Source organism: Buceros rhinoceros, unplaced genomic scaffold, assembly GCF_000710305.1.
Source record: "Buceros rhinoceros silvestris isolate BGI_N320 unplaced genomic scaffold, ASM71030v1 scaffold5678, whole genome shotgun sequence".
In the NCBI taxonomy this organism is placed as follows: domain Eukaryota; kingdom Metazoa; phylum Chordata; class Aves; order Bucerotiformes; family Bucerotidae; genus Buceros; species Buceros rhinoceros.
Window position 1 is genome coordinate 34,189 of NW_010428473.1, and position 8,327 is coordinate 42,515.

The following is an 8,327-nucleotide window of genomic DNA, read 5'->3' on the forward strand; positions in this document are numbered from 1 at the left end:
CACTGCCGCGACAGGCAAGCTGGGGAGCTGCGGGTTGGACCCACGTGCCTCTGCTAGACCTCATCTGCCTTTAAGCTCAGCTTAAAGAAAGACTCTTGAGGCCTCCCTCCTCCTCCATGCAGGGTAGCCGGGCACAGCAGGACCCAGTACTAACTCGCTGCGCTGCCTGGGCCAGCGACCTGCCCCTTCTTCCAGACCGGGCACTAACACCTGCCCTGGCTGCAGGGAGCATCACGCAGGCAGCCCCAAGGACATGCTCCTCCTCAGCCCCACCATCATCATTCACGCTCCTTAGGTGGCTCCCTGTCCGTAGATGACAGATGACAATCTAATGCCTGAACACTTTGAAAACGCCCCCGTCTCCTTTAGCACGTTGCAGTCTGTATGTAAAGCCTATTGCACCTCAAGCTGATGGCCAGACATCTGAGAGGGAGCGTCGCTGCCAGATCCCTTCCGAGCACAGCGGACAGCCGCTGGCCCCAAGCAGTCACGGCGCTTCCAATCCCACACAGAAAGCCAGATAACGACTCGCAACCTCGGCTTTAGCTTGCTGCAGAGGGCCAAATCTTCCCCTTCAAGCGATGCCCCACTCTCCCGAGCCTCAGCAGGACCAGGGGGGCTGGCTCAGGGGCTGGCCAGGAACCCCGCCTGGATGCCTCTCCACAGCCCTGAGGTTGGCCGGGGGAGCAGGGTGTTTTGGCTCCGTGTGATGCGTCTCCAAACATCAAAGCAAAGGCGAAGGCTGTGCTGGCCTCACGCTTTGGAAGCACACGCACATGAGCAGGGGCAGATTTGGGCCACAGGCACGCAGCGGTAACGGCGTGCCTGGCTCCGCTTTGGGGGGCTCTGCCTATGCATCGTTAGCAGTGGAAGCATATTTCAGCTTCCCCCTAGCTAAGATTTTTGTCCAGGTTCCCTGCAAGCGCCCATAACTAACAAGTGCTGGTTTTGGCTTCTGAAACAACCCATCTGAGCAGATACCAGCGTGTATGGACAGGCTCAGGGAAGCGGGGGCATACTGGGAGCAGCGATTGCTCACCGAAACGAGCCCCTGTTTATGTGCATGCTGCCTCACGCGCAGATGCTCAGTAAGCAGAAGTTAATGTAGTTAGACAAAAGGGCTCGGTTTGGGGGGGAAAATCAATAATGTCAGGGAGTTGATTACGGGGTTATGGGCCACCTGCTAGAACTCAGCATTAGGGCCGCGTTAGGCTGTGTTTTGGTGAGAGCTGATGGCGTTGCACTCAGACAAGCCTAGCGCCAGAATCATTATTTTATGCCTCGGCAGATGGCTTCTGCTCAGGGGTTTTATCTTTGAGTGCAGACATACGACTAATCATCGCTGGCGTTCTCTTTCGCTGCTAACGTAAGCTGGGCAGGAAGCAATTGCCTCTTTGATGATGGTTCATTACTGCCGGGTTTATTCTGTCTGAAACAGCACAGCACGAGGCAAAGAGGGTACAAAGGAAGATAATCAGCCGGTTATCAGTGAGATACGGGGGAGAGCCGGGCTCAGGGGCTTGTCTTTCATTGCCCATCTCCTGCCTCTCCTTCAGAGGCAAAGCCTTAGGCATCCCTGGGGGGGTTGACAGATGTGTGGATGTGCTGCTGAGGGACGTGGTTTGGAGGTGACCTGGCAGTGCTGGGGCAATGGCTGGTCTCAGTCTCTTCCAACCAAAACGATGCTGTGATTCTGTATCCCATCGATAATTCGGGGAGGCCATGGAGTTGGTATCTTTGGATTGCCAAGATTGCAAAAGTCAGATGCCGGGAAAGAGGTCATCCAGGGATGAGCAGGAGGGTCTAAGTCCCTTCCCAAAGGCCCTTTCAGCTCTGCTCTCCATCACCCTCACTGTGGAGCTAGACCTGCTCCATTAAACTTTGTGTTAGGGAAATCTGAGATCTGGAAAGCCACCCGGGAAGCCAAGAAACAGCAATCGCGGCATCATTGCAGGGCCAGCACTTCTCCCCTGGGGCCCTCTCGGTTATCTCCCTGCGTGGTGTGCAGGGGACTGCCAGCTGCTGAACATGGGGACACCTGCACCACGCAGACACAGGCTGCGGCAGAGGGCCCTGAGCACCTCGCTTTGCTGCGGGTCCAGTAACACTGAGTGAGTGTCACCCCTCACAGGGGTGAGTTTTGCAGCCAGCGACAGCACCAGCGCTTCAGCAGTCACTGATGCCAAACCTGGGGTGTGCACAATGAGATGCGGCCGTGGCTCGCAGCGCGCTGGGGCTGCGTAAGCCACGGCGTGGAAACCTCCAGGGTGAACAACTGGTACATTTGTTGTTGATGATGATGATTTCCAGTTCTTCTGCTTGGTTCCACCTCAACTGGGATGAAAGCTCAGAATAAAAGTGAGGTGTGGGCCTGGCGCATGCTCATCTTTCACCAAAGCCGGTGATGTTTCTCCAGGAACGTGAGTTAATTTAGTTCCACATGTAGGAGGCTAATGAATTTTATTAAATCCATTGCACAGATTCACTTCAGTCTGCAAATGTCCCTAATTTAACTGCCCTTATTTACTTTCAGGCATTTATAGCTGGAAGGAAATCACTTGCTGAGGATCATCAGCCGTGCAGGGCTGGAGTCCTGAGCCCCTGCTCCAACACCCCAGCACCATTTCCCTGTCAAAAAGCTAATTCAGAACAGAAATGTCACGTTGCTTTTGTTTGTCATGTGATTCAACTTACACAAACTGTAAGGTTTTAACCTGCTGTGCTAATTTAATCTAACACCCCCCTCCCCACCCCCCAGCCACCATCGTTCTTCCCTGAAATCCCAGGGTTTCTCCTGGTTTGTACTGCAAGCACGAAGGCACCATCCCACCGTCACTCTGAGCTGATCCTTGTGGAGTATTTACGAACCTTTCAGCGGAGGAGCTCTGAGCTGAGAGTTTGTAAGATGAGAAAAAACTGCTGCGGCTTTGCCTGGTTTTGTGCTTCACTGTGAGATTTACCGAACCCCTGAGTCTGTCACAGTTTGGAAGCCCTCGTTCTGGCCGGGAGCCTCTCCAGGAGATGCAGAGCAGCTCCCAGGGACTGGGCTTTTCATCAGGCAATGAGTGTTGGCTTCTCCAGACAACCTGGAAGACTCAGAGCTCCTCCGAGGGTTTGGTATCCAAAACTTTGCTATAAACAATAATTAATTTTCACAAAATGGAACTATTTCCATTTCTGCAAATATAACAAAATACTTTTAGCATCAGTTCTGTCTTCTCGGAATTTCAATCTAAATTAGGACAAAATTCTTTTTAACTGAAGAATTATTGCCTTCGTTTGGCTTTGCTGGCTGTTAGCGGTCCTGGCTGTCGCGCAGCCTGTGCTCTAACCATGCTCACAGTGACCTCTGCCAGAAGCATCCTGTACCTGGGAGGTTGGACGTATTAACAGGCTTTCCAGGAGCTGAACCATTTTGTTTCAGTTTGGTCCATGCACTCTTTTACCACCAGAAGCAAAACATCATAAGCTCAGCATTCCTTGACCCCGGTGACGGCCCTCGGAAACAGTAAATCTCTTCTGAGCCACTGACACCGTTACTCAAAATGCCCGAAGGAGCCTAAATGCAGAGCTGGTATAAACAGGGCGCTCCTCTCCCAGCGTTCGTGGGGCAGCAGATTCGAGCACAGGCCAGCGGTGCAAGTGATGTCAGCAAAGCAGTGATGATGTGCCTCCACCGGGCTTCAGAGCAGCAAGCCAGTGCTGCCTGCCCTGGCAACGGGATGTTTGCAGGCATTGATCGGCTTTTTTTTTCACTGTCCCTCTTTCTGATTTCAGCTCATTCAACACATGTTGTTATTTTGATCTTTTACTGTCGAGCCCAGCTGCCGCCTACACCGTAGCAGGGCTCTCCGAGAGGCAGCGCTTGCTCTTCCACGGCAGTTTTGAAGTCCCTGATTGCCCGATGGGATGGCGGCTGGCAGAGCAACCGTAGGTAATGCTGGAGAGATTCATGTGGTTTAATCGTTACAATTTTCCTGTGCCTCTAGGGCCCACATGTTGGGCTCATTGCGTTACCTAACCGATTGCCAGGATTGTGCTCTAACGACAGACGCAGCGGGCTGCCTTTGAGCGGGGAGCTACAAAGGAACCGGAGCATCGTTAGAGGGGAAGCGTTCCAACGCGCCGTAATGGCCTTATTTTTCTCCGATTGAAGTCGATGGTAAATATTCTGCTGACTTCAAAGGGGAGCGGGGTGAGGTGACAGCCAAACACTCTTGGAAATCCCACCCAGCGCTGGATGTTTCTTGACGTGAAGGCGGGTTCAGTCAGCTCTGCTTCCACAAAGGTGCTTTCGCAGGCCTCCCATAAAAGCCGCTGGAGCGATGTTAGCGCCGGGTTCACACGGCAGCAGCATGGGAATCGCAGCAAATCTCGAGGACGGTTCAGCCCTCCCAAGTTCTGACTTCTCTTCTGCAGATGTCCGGCTGGCATCGCTCTTGCTCTCTCCTCGTTGACCGTGGGGAGGTTTAGGGCAATGCGATCCCTAATTAGGTATTTTGGTTCGGCGGGGTGAACTCCTGCAGTGAGACGGGAGGATTTGGCGTACCCTCACAAAAACCTTCGTCTTTGCTGTGCGTCAGCCATGAGAACAAACTGACCCGTGAGCCTGGAAAGTCTTTAGATCACCTCTGCAACCCATGGCATGAGCTGTGACTTTGAGTCTTCCTATCACAGAGAAAATGGTCTTGGATTCATTTTTCTTTTGTCTTTCTTCTTTAGTAATTTTACACAGTTTTCTTTTGTGTTTCTGTAGCGCTGTAGGTACAAAGGTCTATGCAGGGTGGGAAAGCAGACTTTTCCATACGTTTCCATAAGCTAATTTCCTCTTGAAGTTAATTAGATTTGTCAATATGGAATTGTTATCCACACGGGTCCCCTTCCTCTCTCTGCCACTGTCTGACCAGAACGTGAGCCCAGACCGCTTAGGCCCTCTGTGCCACAGCTTCCACCTCTCCCGAGGAGACTATAAAGCTCATAAGTGGGTCAAGTGACATCAGTTTGTCTTTTAAATCCCCGCTTCTCGCCGCTGCCGCAGAAGTGATGCATGAGTGTGAGGTGTGATTTGCCACAACCCCAAAACTGTCTGAAAAAAATGATAAACACAAAAATTGTACCGACAGCCATTTGTTTGCGTGTCTTAAGATGCAGCTTAGGCACGGCCCTTTCTAGCTCACACACACATTCTGGTTTTTTTAACTTTGCCAGGGCTAGAAGCCTACTGCAGTTGCTGTTTCAGAACATATACTTGGTTTGTACTTTCTCAGCTCCTTCTCGATTTCTTTGAGGAATCTGGTGTGCCAATGGCCATAGAAAACCAGGTTAGTGCACAGTAGAGGCTTTCATGGTCACTAATCTTGATGACAAAATTATTCGAACAAACGCTTCTTGTGTCACCAATATATATTATGTAAAACCTTGTGACTTTGATTATGTGTCTATAATACAGATTAGTCTGTTTGGGTGTTTGGTGCTGACCTCCAATAAGCTCCTAAAGTATTAGCAAGAATTTGCAAGTGACAGGCAGGCAGAGGTGCTGTTCTGCCTAATCCCATTCTCAAAACTCTGACTATATATGTGTGAACAGTCCCTGGAGCTTTCCTCAGGGCGCCGGGTTCTTTCCTCCTCTGCCCTCTCCCAACTGCCTTTGTCCTTCTCTCCACCGCATTGATGTATCACAAATGTTGGAAGATTTAACTAACCGTATGGATTAGAGCCAGCAAGACAGCGAGAACAAATTTAGAATAGGAGGCAGAGAATGTACCAGCTGGGGGGTGATGCTGCCGATCTCCATGGAGACCTCTTCAGTTACAGCTTTGCTAATTGCCCGGTTGAATTGTATAGCGTCTGGTTGAAAGCCCGTTCAAGTCAATGGGGAGTTTCTAATTGACTGGCCACGTCTCAGGACCATCAAGAGTGCACGGGGCACAGCCTCTGAGCGTCACCGGTTATGATTCTCATTTGTGGCTTTCTCCTTGATGGCCAAAACACAACCTAAGGAGAATCCAGACACCTCAATCTGGTCTCCTGCACAGGGCCAGCTTCTTCTTAAGAAAAGGGCCCTGCAGAAACAAATGTAGACCTTGTCTTAGCAAACCAGTTTTTCCTCAGGCATGCAGGTAAACCATCTCCATCGTCAGGTTAAACAGCATGTGCACTTTCCACAGGAGTCAGCTCCTGCGGGAGATGAACTGGGACAAGATCCACAGCAGCCTCTTGGTTCTGAACGGTTATATAGGACATGGCCCTACGCAGGAGTCGGGCAGTTACACACATTAGCCCCACGCCCGCAGGATGAGCCTGTGTCATGGCTTGGGAGAGCAAAGCGAGGGACTGCCGACACGGGCAGAGCGGAGTGCAGCCAGGTCTCTGGAGCTCGCCTGCTCGGTTTTCTGGGTTAGGACATCTCTTAGCTCAGAGGGGACCGGGCTCACGCCTGGGACCCTGCTCACAACCACAACACGAGTAACAGCAACCCTCGGCACAGAGGTTTGGATCCACAGCGCTGCAGCTCAGGCTTGCAATTACTTGAAGCCAAACTGGCTTTAGACACTAATCCACTGAACAATTTCCAGTTGTTATCAAAATCTATTGGACTTCTTAACCACGAGTCCCTGAGCTGATGTACCACCCCCCTCAGGTTCCAGTCCTCTGACTTGTTTGTTCAGAAATTGTTTATTTGTCCTACAAATAGGAACAATGTTAAATTACAAATGAAAAATTATCAGCTGCACGCCACGCCTGATGTCTAAAGGGATTTGGTTGCCTGAGCAGATCCTTCCCCTGCAGATAACCATTCCCCCAAATATCAGCGCTCTTTTCCAACTCCCCCTCAAGTTCCACTCCGTGCTGCAGGCGTGTGCATGTGTGTGTGCTCTCCCCTGCTGAAAAACCTCTTTCTTAGGCACTCGGCTTCCCCCGAGCCCTTCGGGACAGGCAGCAGGGCTGACAAGCCGTGGGGCTACTGGTTGCACCACGATTCGGAGATGCTCCAACCTGCCCTAAATCCCAGCTCTCTGCACCGCTATCGGTGCTGCAACTCCTGCCTGGCGATTTGGTGAACAGAGCGTGATTTAAGTTCAAAGGAAAGATGATCGGTGAGTTCCCTGCAAGTTTGCAGTTCAGAGAGAAGCTAAAGGTAAGGCCCCAGCCACCTCGCCTCAGGTACTGCTCTCTCCTGACACTAGACAGTGGGGAATTGCTGGGTTCAAAGCGGTTCCCTTCGGCTCCTCTGACAGAAGGAGAACACAATAGGCATCTCCAGAGGATGACTTGTCTGCGCTATTCTTAGACACCTGCCCCAGGACGAGATGAATCAGCCTCTGCTGCATGTTTCTTCCCATAGGCACGAAGCGGGCGTTGGGTGACACAGGCTCAGACTTGCTACTGTGGAGCTTTGAATTTAACCCGACTGACCTACAAACTCTCACACAGGGACTTCCACGGGGCCAGCACAAAAACCGGTATAATACACACTGCTGCTCCCGTGTGACTTCCACACCCTCCTCTGAAATTGTCTCCTCTGCATTCAGATGCTCATTGAAAGCCCAAAGCAGTGTAAAAGCTTAACTCTAGGTGAATATTGGGCTTGACTTGTAATTCATCTTTATTCCCCACCAGTTCTGCCATTTCCCTGAGCCTTAATGCTGTAGCGGCCTCAAATGTCACTCTGTGTGTATATGCACATTATGTGTAATGTTTAAGGGTTCTGACCCTTGGATTCATTTTTCTTTTGTCTTTCTTCTTTTGTAATTTTACACAGTTTTCTTTTGTGTTTCTGTAGTGCTGTAGGTACAAAGGTCTATGCAGGGTGGGAAAGCAGACTTTTCCATACGTTTCCAAAATCTTTCTAAATCTTATCTCTAATCCCTTACACAAGTACCGGGTTGGTTGAACCTGCCAGAAACATTATTTTGTTGGGTTGGGTGGGGCCTGGAGGGTTCAAATATGGGTGTAGAAAGTGTAACTGGGAATTCAGACTTTAAAAAAATGGTTAATAATAATTTCAAATGACTGAGAACTTGGTTAAAGCAGTTGGGGAATGAAACCTCAAATGCAAAGGCAGTGAAGAACTTCATAAGCTTAAAAAAAAGCCAGGAGCAAAGAGCAAACAGACAGACCCGGATTTCTCCCAAAAAGGAGAAAAGAACCAGTGCAGAGGTTCAGTCGCAGTGGGAAGCTTCCAAAAAGACAGATATTAAAACCAAACCAATAAAATCTGGAAAACTCGCTGTGAGGACAAAGAACGGCCCAACTCTCCCTTGTGGTTGCTCCAAGCAGCAGCAGGATGTCCAAGCCTATCGCCGGCTCTGCGCTGCCGGGCATGC